Genomic DNA, 14,303 nt, shown 5'->3' with positions numbered 1-14,303 from the left:
AGAGAGATGGGGCAGAACAGGCATCAGTCAGTTGGAGGGGTATGAATAGACTGATGGGAGGATTATGGGTGCCTTTGGAGGACTGAGAATTTGTTAGAAGATCAGTGCAGATTTCTATGGAGACAAATGCCAGGAACTGATAGGTCTTTGAAAGGTCACTCTGGCTGCCTTTTGGCAAAGGGGTTGGTAAAAGGCACTTGCAGGTGTGAACACACCAGGTGGGAGGTGAGTGCAGGAAATCGGGTGAGGGAGCATGGGAACTTGGTCCCGGGGTATATAAGGGAGAATAGCCTTTAAGGAGTTCCACAAATTGGCACCAGCTGTGGCTTCATTACAGAGCTGGAAGGGGGAGGTGGGTGTGTCCTGGAGGTTACAGAAATTACATGAGAAAGGGAAGTCTTTTTAGATCTCTTTTTCAACTAGAGGAACTCTCGCCTTATTGATAGAATTCCAGAGTGGGAACCAATGATATGAGGACATCTTTGAAATGTCTGAATATGTTCTTCCACATCTTTGCAAGTGACGAGGAGACCTTGACCTTAGGAGGCCTTGGCCCTCTTTGTAGCCAGAAAGATTTCACCTACAGATTTGGGTTCTCCCTTTTAAAGTCAAGGAGTCAGTCCTTCCAAAGGACACCTCCTATCATTTTACCCTCTCATCGTACCTCACGTGCTGGCATCTCCAAGACCCTCTGTTCCAGGTTGAGAGTATCCACTTTGGCCGGGCTGGTCTTGCAAAGAACACCACAACAGGAAATCTAGAGCCTATAGTGCTATTAATAACATCATCTAAGACTGTGTTTGCTACCCTCTTGGCCTCTTCCCACCATGACTCACTGAAGCTTTTTACACATTGTATCCATTATGCTATAGTTCCCAAAGCTCATCTTCTCTAGTGCCATTAGTTTTTAGGGGACCAGGCAAACCTTAAACTTGTCCCCCTTAATTGGATCCCTGTGCCCTCACAATCTCTTTGAATGCCTTTCACCATGATTCTTGAATGAGATCTGAGACCACTGCTGGTACCTAACACTTCTTGGCACCTTGTCTGCTAGGTTCTTGGAAGAGGAGGTGGCTATGGAGGTGAGTGGGAATGGGAGTGGGAGGATTTCTCCCTTCACTTCCCTTTTTGTGTTTTCAAATAATGGGTTTTGAGGGGGAGGGAAAGGTTAACCAGACCATTTATTTTCCATCTCCCATCGATAAAATGTCACACAGAAGAGAGGTGGCAGAAACGCACTTTCAGGTTAATTTTTTTACAAGGAAGATTGACTTATGAACCTACTTTGTTATTCCCTTTCATTCAATTTCCCTGTACCTCCTTTTCTATGAAGTGTAACGGTAACCCATTATTATTTTTATTGTTGGCACGTGCTTTGTGAACCATAAAGTGTACGCTATAAATGGGAGCGCTTTTCTTTTTTTTTTTTTTGTAGTTTACGAAAAACTAATATTTTTTAAATTAATTTTTTATTTATTTTCAGCATAACAGTATTCATTCTTTTTGCACCACACCCAGTGCTCCATGCAAGCAGTGCCCTCTATGATACCCAACACCTGGTACCCCAACCTCCAAATCCCCCGCCCCTTCAAAACCCTCAGATTGTTTTTCAGAGTCCATAGTCTCTCATGATTCAGCTCCCCTTCCAATTTCCCCCACCTCCCTTCTCGTCTCTAACTCCCCATGTCCATGAAAAACTAATTTAAAAACATTCATCCACCAGAGTACCCAAAGGGCTCCCATATAAACTATCTGTCATTACATTATGTCCCGATGTGGAGCTCGATCCCAGGATCCTGAGATAATGACCTGAACTGAAGGCAGAGGCTTTAACACACTGAGCCACCAGCCCCAATGTATTCTCTTCAGTACCAGAATTTGTAACCAATTGACAGATGAAAAAGGAGGCAGTCAAGTGAAAATCAATAGGTCTTAGACCTGCAAGAAATTTGAATTAGATGAATTCAGCTACTCAGGCACTGTTTCACATTTTCAGATCTCTGCAGAAAAGGGGTTAACCTTTTTACAGCATGTAAAAGAGAAGACTATAACACATACTATGTGTAAGCATGTAAATATCAAAAAATATCCCATTAGTTGCTAAGACACACAGGGCCTATATTTTCTCTCAAATTCATGAATATGTAGGAGCAATAAGTGAGAAGTGAATGTATACTTTTCACTTCGAAGTCTTTTAGAAATCTAAAATATGACTTTCTATGGTTTGTGTCTCCATATTCCTTTATTGCCAGTTTGAACAAATCCACATGCTTTGATTCAAAGGTAATAAATTCCTCTTATTTGGAAACATGATGTTTATTTTTATTCTCTCACCCTTAGCAGGTGGTTTCATTTTAGCACACTTCAGAGTTATAATTTCATGCTTATTAAAAACATTTATTATGATCTACATAGATGAATGAAACTTTTATTTTATTAAATTATTTGACAAAAAATCTGTTATTTTTAAAAATGTATTTCCTTTAGGGTTATTTTAGAGCGTTCAGAGAGGATCTAGGAGTGTGGTATTATGTAGTTTTTAAGTAGGTATGAAATGGTTATTTATAGGATTGTTTCTTTAAGGCTTATGTATATTGTCCATTATATGCTATAAAATATTTTGAAAGTAAATTTAAGGTATGTTTTACATAGTTTATTTTTTGGAAATAAATATTGAAATGACTTGTGAAATTCAGTATATTCTCAACATTAATTTATTTTGAAATTTACCAGTTGTCTACTGAACTATTATATGGCAGATATTACTTCAGACTACACTGGTAAATAAAATACTTGGCTTTGTAGAACTTTTATTTTAATGGGTGAGACAATTCAAAGCTATAAACCTTAATAAAAATTGCATAGTGCATTCAAAAAGGATGAGTACAATGGGGAAAAAGAAAAACTCGATCAGGGTGAGAAAAATCAAGGTTGCTAGGCAGGGGATGGGGAGTTAAAATTTTTAATAGGAAGATCAGGGTAGTTACAATGAAGCTGACAATTGAACAAAGGTATGGAAAGGTGATGAATTTGCGCAGAACTATCAGCAATAAGGTCACTCCAGACAAAGGAATTGGCTATCTTGAAGGCCATAAGGTTGGATCATGCCTGGCATATCTGAGGAATAGCAAGGAGGCCACTGTGAGTGACTGAAGAGTAGCAGGGAAAGAGGTCACAGAGGTTAAATGAGTGGCTAGATCATGTAAAAGCTTAGAAGTCATTGTAAAACTCTGGCTTTTATATTTGGAAACTTACTGTGTGATAGAATTTCTGCTAATAACTGAGAGTTCAATTGTCCATAAAATTTCAAGGACTCTTATTCTAGTAAGACAGAATGAAGAGAAAGAGTTCATATTTTCACATGGTGTAACAAATGCTCAGAGATGCAAGTGTAGGAAGCTATAGGATCACAGAAGAAGGCACTAAAATCACACCAATATATTTGATGACTGTGACTATATATAAATTTGTATTTTCTAGATTTTTTATAGTCATGGAATCACACTGTATATACTATTCATTGCCTGGCTTTTCTTTTCTCAGCATCATTACTTTGAGAATCTCCAATTGTAAATAGTTCATTTTGATGTTGAATAGTAATCTCTTTAATGAATAGATCATAATTTTTCTTTGCTCTATGGATGGACATTGATGAACATTTCCACTGTTTTCAATTCTTAAAAATAAAGCTGCTATGAAATTCATATACAAGTCCCTGTATGAACATAGGGCTTGTTTCTCTTGGTTAAATGCCTAGAAGTAAAATGGCTATTTTTGTAACTGCAACATATTTTGCATTTAAAAAAATTTTCAAACTATTTTCCAAAGTGGTTGTATCATGATATATGCCAACAACAGTTTAGATTTTTTGTTTCTTCTCAATCTAGCTCAGACCAAGTACAATTAGCCTTTATAATTTTAGCCATTCTAATAGATATGTAAGCATGTCTCATTATGATTTTAATTTGTATTTCTTTAATGTCTAAATGTTGAGAAATTTGTCATGTGCCTATAAGCCATCCATATACTTTTGGTGACATGTAATTTGGAAATCGCTTGTCCATCTTTACAGTTTCTCAATGGAGCTTTGATAGCTGTGTCTTTCAAGAAATATGCTACTTCTTTCCTGGTACACGGAGGTATGACTAGAACATTATCAATGTTGACCTTTGCAAAGAAAATCATGGCTTAAGATATATGTAGTCTGCAGTTGTTGGGAGTGTTCACCATCCTTGCCTCTAACTCATCTCTCACTGCCCACACATTCAGATATAGGGGAATATTGATTGACAAAATATTAATTGCCAAATAACACTAGTTAGAGAATAAGAAAAATGCAGGCACCTGATTATATAATATTACATAAATAAAATGTGTTTTTATAAGTGCTATTGGAAGTAAATTCCTCAATACTTTAATCACACAGAATGATGGAATCCTAGATTTTTTTTTCTTGTATTTACTAAGAAAATGATCATGCCTCAAGTATATTAAAATGGAATAGGGAAAATTAAAAATTGCTTTAAGATGATTTGCGTGTGTTGTGCGTATGTGAGAGAGAAAGTGAGAGAGAAAGATAAAGAAAAAGAGAAAGGGAAAGACAGAGAGGTGGCTGCAGTGAATTGATGAGTTGGAGGATAGATTTTAAAGTTTTGTCTTTTGCTTTCTACGTTTCTTTTTCCTTAGGTACAAGAGAACAATCAGTAATATCTCAGAAGCCTGCTGGTAACATCAGCAGAAAGAATTAGAGGTTCCCAGAAAATTAAGATGACATATAGTTTTCCTGACATAAGAAAATCATTTTTTGTCCCCAGCTATTTTCAATGATCTATACCCCACCTGTGTACTTGCCCAAGCACACTTCTTCCAAAACTTCCTGGGAGGTTCTTAAAAAGAAATGCAAAAACCTCACTCCTTAAGGATTTTGAGGGAACAAGGCAATGGGAAAACTAACAGTCACCACCAGACCAGGAAATAGCCTAAGCTATTGAGACAATAAATCAGTGGTAAAACTCCTAGTGCTATTTCAAAAGCAATCAAGGCCTTGCATTCCTTGTCCCAGAAAATGAGCCCAAGACCCCATCTAGTTTCTATCTGCTCTTGAAGCCTGCAGAGTCCCTTTCCCTTGTCCAACAGTTACCTCTGCTTTATTCTAACGTTGAAGTTTCTGCCCTCGGTGGAATACAAGCTTCATTCAGGTGAACATGCAATACATATTGCACAAATACATATGTGGATGTGCATGCATCCACAACCTTATGACCAACCATACACGGAATAATAAAACTCTCCCTTCTGAGTATTCATCTTAAATACTAAATAAAAATCTCTCTCCTGTTCAAACAGTCAAGGCTTTGGAACTTATTCCCTGTGATCTCCTTGTATGTTGTAAACAAAGATTCCTTTGTTTGACAACTCCACCTGTTTCTGTGATTCACCAAAGACTGACCTCAGTTAGTTCAGTTGCTGTAATGGCTTTCACTACTCTGATTCTACCTCTGCAAGTCTCCAAATTTAACTATTTTTTCTCCCAATTCTGCATGTTCTTGGCTTTAAACTGCAACTCTGAAGAGAAGATTTGCTTGTTTAAAAAAAAAAAATCAAGAAAAGGTAGTAGTAGTTAACATTGTTACTTTGAACTTCCTGCCCTAAGGGGCTCTCCTGTTCTTTCTCTTTGACTTCCTGGACTAAAACGACAGAAATTTGGCAATACATCACTCCCCAATCCAGATTACTGCCAGAACAGTTTATACTCTGAGAAAAATATTAGTTTAAAAGATCACATAATTAAATACTTAAGCATGTAGTGTAATATAGTGGTTTACAAGAAATATATTTTGGTCATCTGAATATTTGGTTTTCAACCATGGCTACTGACTCACAGCTCCTAAAACTCTTGGGATTTCCTGTGATAAGGGTGAGAGAGGTGTGTTTTGTTCTGTTAATGAAGTGACCTTCAGACCTCACTCAAGGCAAGGGCTGTTTGCCTGAAGGACCAACCACTTGGTGAAAGCCTTCACAACTTTTTGCCTCCCCTTCCTCCCAATACAGGATTATCTGGGGAGGGAAGAGGATCTGGAGATTAGATCAGCAAATGACAATGATTTAGTCAGTCATGACTATGTCATGAAGCCTCCACAGAAAAGCTGAAAGGACTGGGTTCAGAAAGCTTTTAGTTTGTGAAATGTATGAAAAGGCAGGAAGAGTGGCAGTCTTACAGAAGGTAATAGAAGCTCTGTGCCCATTCTCCATACCTTGCCCTGTGCACTTCTTTATCTATCTATTGATTTAAATCTTCTATTATATCTTTTAATAAGCTGGCAAACATAAAGTAAGTATTTTTCTGAGTTTTGTGAGTCCCTGTAGCAAATTAAAAGAACGTAAGAAGTAGGCCACTGGGACCTCCAACCTGTAGTTGCTCAGTCACAAGCACAGGTAATAACCTGGGGCCTACAGTGAGACTGGCATCTGAGGTGGGGTTGGAGATAGTCTTGGAGGACTGATCCCTTAACTGATGAAATCTTACACTATGTTCAGGTAGATAGTGTCAGAATTTAGTTGAATTCTTGGAGATCCTGCTGTTGTCTGAAAATTATTTGGCATTGTTGGTATGATGTCCTAAAACCCAAAAAGATATAGCTACCTCAAAATAAGAATACGGTTGACAGCTTATATATAATAAGTGAGTATTTCAGGGATTTAAAATATACCCAATAAATAATGTAAGGAAATAAGGAAAGATTTTGAAATAAAAACAAGAATAAGAACCTAGTGGTACTAATAGATTAAATATATGTAATCTAGTTGAATTAAGAATACAATGGATAGAATACGTAATGGATTCAATAGAGATAAGAAGTCACTTAAGGATATAGTCATCTGGATACCAGCAAAGCATTAAAATTATCAATATAAAAGAGGTGTAAGATGTAGGTGATGTGTGTGGAACAAAAGCTAGAGAAGAAATTAGATTTCCTTACTACTCATAGCCTGTTGACAAGTCCTTGAAGCTCCTCTGGGGACTCAGCTGCTTCCATGTGGACACATCCACTCAGGGCAAAAAGCATTCTTAGTCCACCCCCCAGGATACTGAAAATCTACTTTCACATGTAAAAATTACTTTGGAAACTTCTTTATCTCTACTCCCCACCCCTGCCCTCAAGATATACATTGGCAATCATCTCCCAAGCATATACCCACTGATACACATCAGAAGAGTCTCTTCCCTGAGTTTTTACTAAATAGTAATAAATGACCTTTCCCTAACAATAGCTAGCCCCCTCAAGGTCCTGGAAACCTTGTTTATAAAATACCTTGGAGGCTTGTGCTATCCCTAACCTCCTCCCAAATTGAAAGTATATAATCAGCCACTCTTCATGACCCTCTCTCTCTACTCCAAATAAATAAATAAATATTTTTAAATAAAATAAAATAAATGACTTTTTTTAAATGAAAGAAGAAAAAGGAAAGAAATATTTGAATATTAATGTACATCTATTTCTCAAGCATAAAATAGTCAAGACACTGGATTAAAACTTACATACAAGAAAAGAAAGAAAATATTCATAACTAGAGTTGACTCTATGAATCCCAAACTAGGGCATACATACCAAAGACACACAAAAAAAATCACAAGTGTTAGAGAGAAAAAAAATAATTCATTAATAAAGAAACAAGAATCAGACTGACAGAAATTTTTTAAATAACATCAGATATAAAAAAGAATGAAGTAATAGCTTTATTATCTTGAAAAAAAATCACAAATGGAAACATTTAGATCCTTATAAAATGTCATTGGCATAGGAAGGCATAATAAAAAAATATTTTCAGGAATACAGATCACAGATAATTTGCCTTAATTTGTGTAGGCAGCACTTAAATACTAATATTATTTTAACAGTTAAAATATACTCTATGATCTTTGAGGTTGGGGAAAAGAGGATGACCAAGTCATCTTGAAATAATTCAGTTTTATGAAAAAAGTAAAAAGATCAAAAAAAAGACTTGTAGAAAAGAGAGATAAAACGTATGCATAATAAAAATAAATAAATAAATAAACAGCTGGAGTGCCTGGGTGACTTAGTCGGTTCAAGTGTCTGCCTTCAGCTCAGGTGATGATCCCAGGGTCCTGGTATTGAGCCCTGCATCAGGCTCCCTGCTCAGTGGAGAGTCTGCTTCTCCCTCCCATTGAGAAAAAACATTTGACTTATTTATTTGAGAGAGATAATCTTTAAATTTTACTTATTTATTTGAGAGAGAGTGAGAAAAGAAAAACATGCACACAGCAGAGGGAATAACAGAGGGAGAGGGAGAAGCACGCCACTGAGCAGGGAACCCCCTGCGGGGCTCTATCCCAGGACCCGGGTATTATGACCTGAGCTATAGGTAGACACTTAACTCAGGTACCCCAATAAATACAATCTTTTAAAAAAAATAAATAATAATAAAAATAAATAATATTTCAGATAGTATGATTTTTTTAATGTGAGACTTGGTATAAAAACAGGATGACATACTTGTCTAATTATAGCAAAGACTTTGATAAGTATAGATGCAGTAGTACATAAAAAATTTAACTTCTTTCATTAACTGATAATTTAATTAGATTAAATTAAGAGACATCAAAATTTAGAGAATCTAATAGTCCTGATCTATTAATAAATGTAGCCATCCTAACCCCAAAACAAGAGTCTTCAGTAAGTATATAAGCATAAGTTGAACATTTACACAAACAGGCCATTATTTAGGCCAGAAGTATATGCCAATAAATTCCTAGAGTTAAATATCAGGCTATATTTTCCAAGAATAAGGCAATAAAATTAGAAAACAATGACCAAAATATTAAATTCATATAATTGGAAGTTAACTTCATACCTAAAAAGAAATAATACAGCTAATTCAGAAATTTTTAGAATTACAGTACTTTGGTAATATCAACTCTCAAAATGAGTAACGGACAGGTGGGGCTAGCAAGAGACTCGTGGGAGGATTAAATCATGGGCCCCTGTATCTCAGGTGCAGTAGAAGCAGTGGATTTGGAATTTCAGTTTTTCCACAACGTTCCACCACAAGCTGGTTAGAACTGTGCAGGAAGGGAAGCCCCAGTAAAGTGGACTGGGGATGCCAGAAGGGGAGGCTGGAAGGGGGCGCCTGGTGCTCAGTGCCCATTACAGACCCCACATTGCAATCCCCCACAGGAGAGACTCACCAATTTTAGGCCCCACAGGGGAAGCTGGAGGTTCATCTCCTGACTTTTTGTAGGAGCTTTGCAGCTCAGCTGGTGAGAATTCTCCATCACCCTGCCTTTCTCCAAGGGACTTTCCTTCAAGCACCCTTCCCAACTTCTTCCTCCTCCATGAAATAATGTTCCTCTCCTTTGTTTCTCGCACTTGCCTGTGATGGGACCTTAGCTTGCTCAGCCCAGAATGCCATTCTCTGCTCTTCCCAATTAAACCCATGCTGCTGGTCAAATAACTGGCAGATTAAGTTTAAGGCCAATCGAACTAATAAATTCAAGAACTTGCAAGGAACAAAATCAATATGCACAAATTAGTGGCACTCCTAGGTGCTCCGAAGGACCCATCAGAAAGAGACTGCTGAGAACGATCTCATTTACACCTGCATCCAAGATAGCAAGATACCCAGGAGGCCCCTGAACCAAGAAAGTGACAGCCCTGCAACAATGACGACAGACAGGGAGGGGTACACACGGAGATGGGGAGGCACTGTGCTCAGGGAAGAACCCACACTGGGAAAATATCTACTCTCCCCCAAAACCGGCTACAGAGTCCTCACTTTGGCTCCCGAATTTCCGGACTAGGCGCAAGCCTGGAGTGGGTGTGGACACGGGAAGGACCCCGCAGGGCTGAGGTGGGGAGAGCACGAGCACCAAAGCAGGGGGACGCTCCCTGACTGCAGACCATCTGAGGAGCCCAAGGAACCGAATCCGCGAGCACACAAACACAGACAAGGACCAAGGATCACCCGAGCCCAGAAAGGGGGGACCCCACAGCCCCGCGCACAGCACAGCAGGAGGCCACGTCTCCTCACACAAAACGACGGAAGCCCCAGTGTCTACACAGGGCGCCCTTTCTCTGTGGGGTCCTGAGACCACGAACCCCTTGACAGTCCACTAAGGGACTTCTCCTCACCTCCTCCAGCGTCTGGTCCTTAGGAGGTTGGACTGCTGCCAGTGTGGGCGCGTCCTCCACAACGGGTCCGGTCAGTGTGGATGCAGAGCCACACCCTCCTCAGCTTGTCCTGTCAGGGTGGGAGGCGCCCCACATTCTCCAGAAGTCTCCACAGTGGGTCCTGAAAAGGCAGGGCTCAGGTCACAGCTGTGGCTGTGCAGCCTGGGCTCAGGGCGGGTGCTGGGGTCTGGCGCCCTCTGCAGGCGGTGGAAGGCAGTGCAGGACTGTGGGAGCTCACCCTTCAGTGGAAGGTCCTGCTCCCTCCTGGGGTCCAGCTGATGCCATTTCATTCCGGAAATTCAAGCTGCATGGAGCCCAATACCCCCCAACTTCCCCCCAAATAGCTAAGGAACAATGAATTGGAAACAATGTGGAATTACAACAGTCCTTGACCCAAACAGTGTCACTGAACATGGCCCTGATGCAGACCCACACTCTGACCTCAACTTGGTCTCAAGCCTGGACCCTACCCTAATCCAAGACCCTAACCCTAGCCCCCAACCCAAACAATGTTCACAAGAATCAAGAGGTACAAACTGCAAATATCCATCAATGGCAAGTGCATAAGCAAAGTGTGGTGAAGGGTTTGAATTTGGGTTCAGGTTCAGGTTTTAGTCAGAGTTCTAATCAGGCTTTGGGTTTAGTGTTAGGGTGAGGGTTTAGAGTGAAGGACAAGGGAACAGAGTTATAGTTTAGGGCTTTAAGTTTATGATTTAGGCTTTAAGACTCAGGGCTTATGGGATAAAGTTCAAGGTCAAATTTGGGGTTTGACTTCATGCTGAGATTTGGGTTCAGGTTTCATGACTTGGAGGTCTGGTTTAGGGTTTGGGTTCGTGGTTCAGGGCTTGGATCCAGGGCTCAGGTACAGGCTTTGGGTTCCATTCCAGGTTTGGGATTCAGGGTTCTAGTTTGGGCTTTAAGGTCAGCTTAGGTTTCAGTGTTGGTAGGGTTTAAGGTTAGGTTTAGGGATGACACATTTTCTTCAGTTGTCATCATGGACAAAATAATTCTATCTGAAGTTTCTAAGTCAGAAATGTATTTCATCTGGGGGCGCCTGGGTGGCTCCGTGTGTTAAGCCTCTGCCTTGGGCTCAGGTCATGATCTCAGGGTCCTGGGATCGAGCCCTTCATCAGGCTCTCTGCTTGGCGGGGAGCCTGCTTCCCCATCTTTCTCTCTGCCTGCCTCTCTGCCTACTTGTGATCTCTGTCTGTCAAATAAATAGAATTAGTAAAAGCTATTATATGATCTTTTACAAACCATTTCCTATCTTTGCATTCTCATGTGCCAAGACAGACAGGGATTATTTAAAACCCTGAAGAGAGTGCTCTTGCTTTTAAATTGCCTGTAACCTTCGTGTAATAGATTTATGATTGATGATAGATTTAGTTAAAATATAACTATTTAAAATATTTACTCTCAGTAAACGATTTCAACCTATGCTCATTTAAGTAACTTGGTGCATAATCCCTTTTCTATTAAACCATAGTGCAAGGACCAATGCCGCGTTTCCGAGAGAACCCCAAGCTATTTTTCTAGAATGGCCATATGCATATATATCAGGCGTCCTGTTTTCACTCCCTTTGTGGAGCACCTACCCTGGAGGTCATGTAATAACCAATGACCAAAAAAACAAACCAAAAACCCAAACATCCAGGTTGAAGTGCCATCCCTGCCTGGAGTGGAGGAGACTGCTCAGACAGATCCCAGGCAGGCATCTCAGCCCAGGCCTCTGCTGGGGAAGCTGGTTCCTGGCTTTGGGCGCAATCTGGAAGCCAGCAAACTGACCCAAGAGTGCAGCTGGCCTTTAGGACTGATGATCTTTTCGCAGCCAGGCTGCCCGTGGACACCCGCTCAGAAAGCCAGGCTATGAGTCTGCCCAGCGCAGGCGCTGGCAATGGGGCAGCATGCTAGGGCATAGCCCTGCACCCCAGCCAGGGTTCAGGCCCCTGGAGTGAGGGGGCAGGGCCGGCGCAAAGAAGGGTCTTTGCTAATTTCCAAAGCTGGAAGTGAGCTCTCAGAGGACTCAGGAGGGAGGGGGGCGGGGGCGGGGCGGGGGGGGGGCCAGGAGAAGGGGCTTTGCTAATTGCCCAGGCGGGAAGGAGGGGCACACAGCTCCAGGGTGCTGTGCTGCAGCCCATTCGGAACTGCAGGACCCACCATACTCGCTGCCCCTGCGCTCCCACGCTCCAACTTAGCCCCAGAGGCCACGGTGTCCCGTTCTCATTCCTGCTGCCTGCTGCCCCTCCCTGCCCCATGACTTCTCTGGAGGACCCTCTGCTCACAGGTAAAGTGACACCTCGACGCGCCCTCACCTGAAGCAGAAAACGCAGGACAGGAGGGGGGGGGAGGGTGGAGTGGTTGGGGCCCAGGCTTCCAGCAACCCCAGGGCACCAGGATCACCCAGGACGCCGCGCCACACCCCCTACGCAGGGGGTCGTGCCAGGACAGCGCCACAGGAGGTACCCCCCCCCTGCCAGCGGGCAGGCTAGCCCTCATAGTTCGGCACCCCCACGTGCATGTCAGAGCCTCCTGCCATTCCCAGGGCACCCAGAACCCAGAGAGTGAGGCCTTGGGTGCTTTCTAGTGACAGATTCAAGGCAATTCTTCGACTTTGGGACTTCAGAGTTAACATAGTTTTCATTTGTGATTATTATTTTTGTGTGGGGGCCGTCGCTTTTCTTTTGACCTATGCTTGTTTTCACTCCCGGTTCTGAAGAAGCCCCTAAATCCTAACCCTGTTGAGGACTCCGAAAGCTCTCAGAGCAGCAGTGCTGGGGGACAGTGTGGACACATGGTTTGGTTTCTTCTCTGGCCTGCTTCTGTGGCAGCCCCGCTCTGTCCTCCTCAGACTTCAGAGCAATATCTGAACAAGTGGAGAAGCGACCAGGGGGTCAGGAAGGTGGCCACCGAAGAGTGACTTCTCTGGAGGTTGGCTGAGCAAGCAAGTGAGCATGTTAGTCCAGCTCTGCCTGCATTCAGTATGGAGCTGAACAGGGGCCAGGGAAGGGGAGGAGGAGCAGAGAGCAGGGACAAAGGGACCAAAGAGGAGATTCAGATGAAGGGAAGTAATGGGGAGGAAAGAGAAGAAACTCTAGAAGACAGCCATGTAGAAAGGAAAAGGGATGAAGTGGGCATTGGGAAAGGGCACCACCAGGGAAGGAGAGAGGAGAAGAAAAGAGGGAGGAAAGAGGAAAGGGGAAAGGGAGAAGGGAGGAGTCAGCATGCCAGGGCTCCCCCTGCATCTGAAGAAGAGGTGGCTGGTCCAGCTTGTCAAACAGGGTGCTCACTCTTTGGCCCCAGTTTCTGCTCCCAGTGCTACTGGGCTTTTCAAGGAAGGCAGGCTGTCCCTTGGGACCTACTGGAGCCCACTGGAGCCCACAGGAGGGTGGGAGAAATAAGATGCCACCGAGTCCTGTCCTGAGCTTCTCCCAGCCACCAGCCTCACCACATGGTGCAAGAGGGACCCCAGAACAAAGGACGGACACAGGCCAGCATGTCTGCTGGTGGCCCTGGGCACTTAGCTCATCGCAGTGAACCACACCGCCTCCTCAACCCACGCTTTTAAAGCCTCCTTCTTCGTTTCTGGCTTTCATGTGTGTAGGAACATGAGCCAGATCTAACTCCTCTCCGACAGACAATTCTGACTCACCCCGTGTCAGATTTTTATGAGTGGCTGTGATAGAGTAAGATAGCAATGCTCCAACAAACGGACTGTTTCCTCCCACTTGACCTCAACAGTCTTATACATTTTCTTAGCGAAAACATCTTGTCTCCTTCCATTAAGCTCATAACGTGGTCTAATAGTATACATGCGCCTTCCTTAGATGTGAAGTGATACAGAGGTCCTTTTTTTTTTTTTTTTAATTTTACAAGGTAAAGTCAGTGAACATATCCAACTTGACGAATACGTCTCTAAAATGTCAATCCAGGCAAAGCTTTTTCTGCCTACAGTTTCGAGCCTACGTGGTGACATTTTTAAAATGCTTTCAGTCCCTCAGTGAGGCTCTTAGAAGCTAGCCAGGGCTTACTACGTGCCAGGCACTGTGTCAGGTGTTGGAGCTAAAGGGAAGGAGAGCTTGGAGGCTGGCTGGGGAGGGACATCCATGACACAAG

The sequence above is a fragment of the Mustela nivalis genome (assembly GCF_964662115.1).
Source record: "Mustela nivalis genome assembly, contig: HAP1_SCAFFOLD_430, whole genome shotgun sequence".
NCBI lineage: Eukaryota > Metazoa > Chordata > Mammalia > Carnivora > Mustelidae > Mustela > Mustela nivalis.
Note: the sequence above shows the minus strand (reverse complement) of the source record.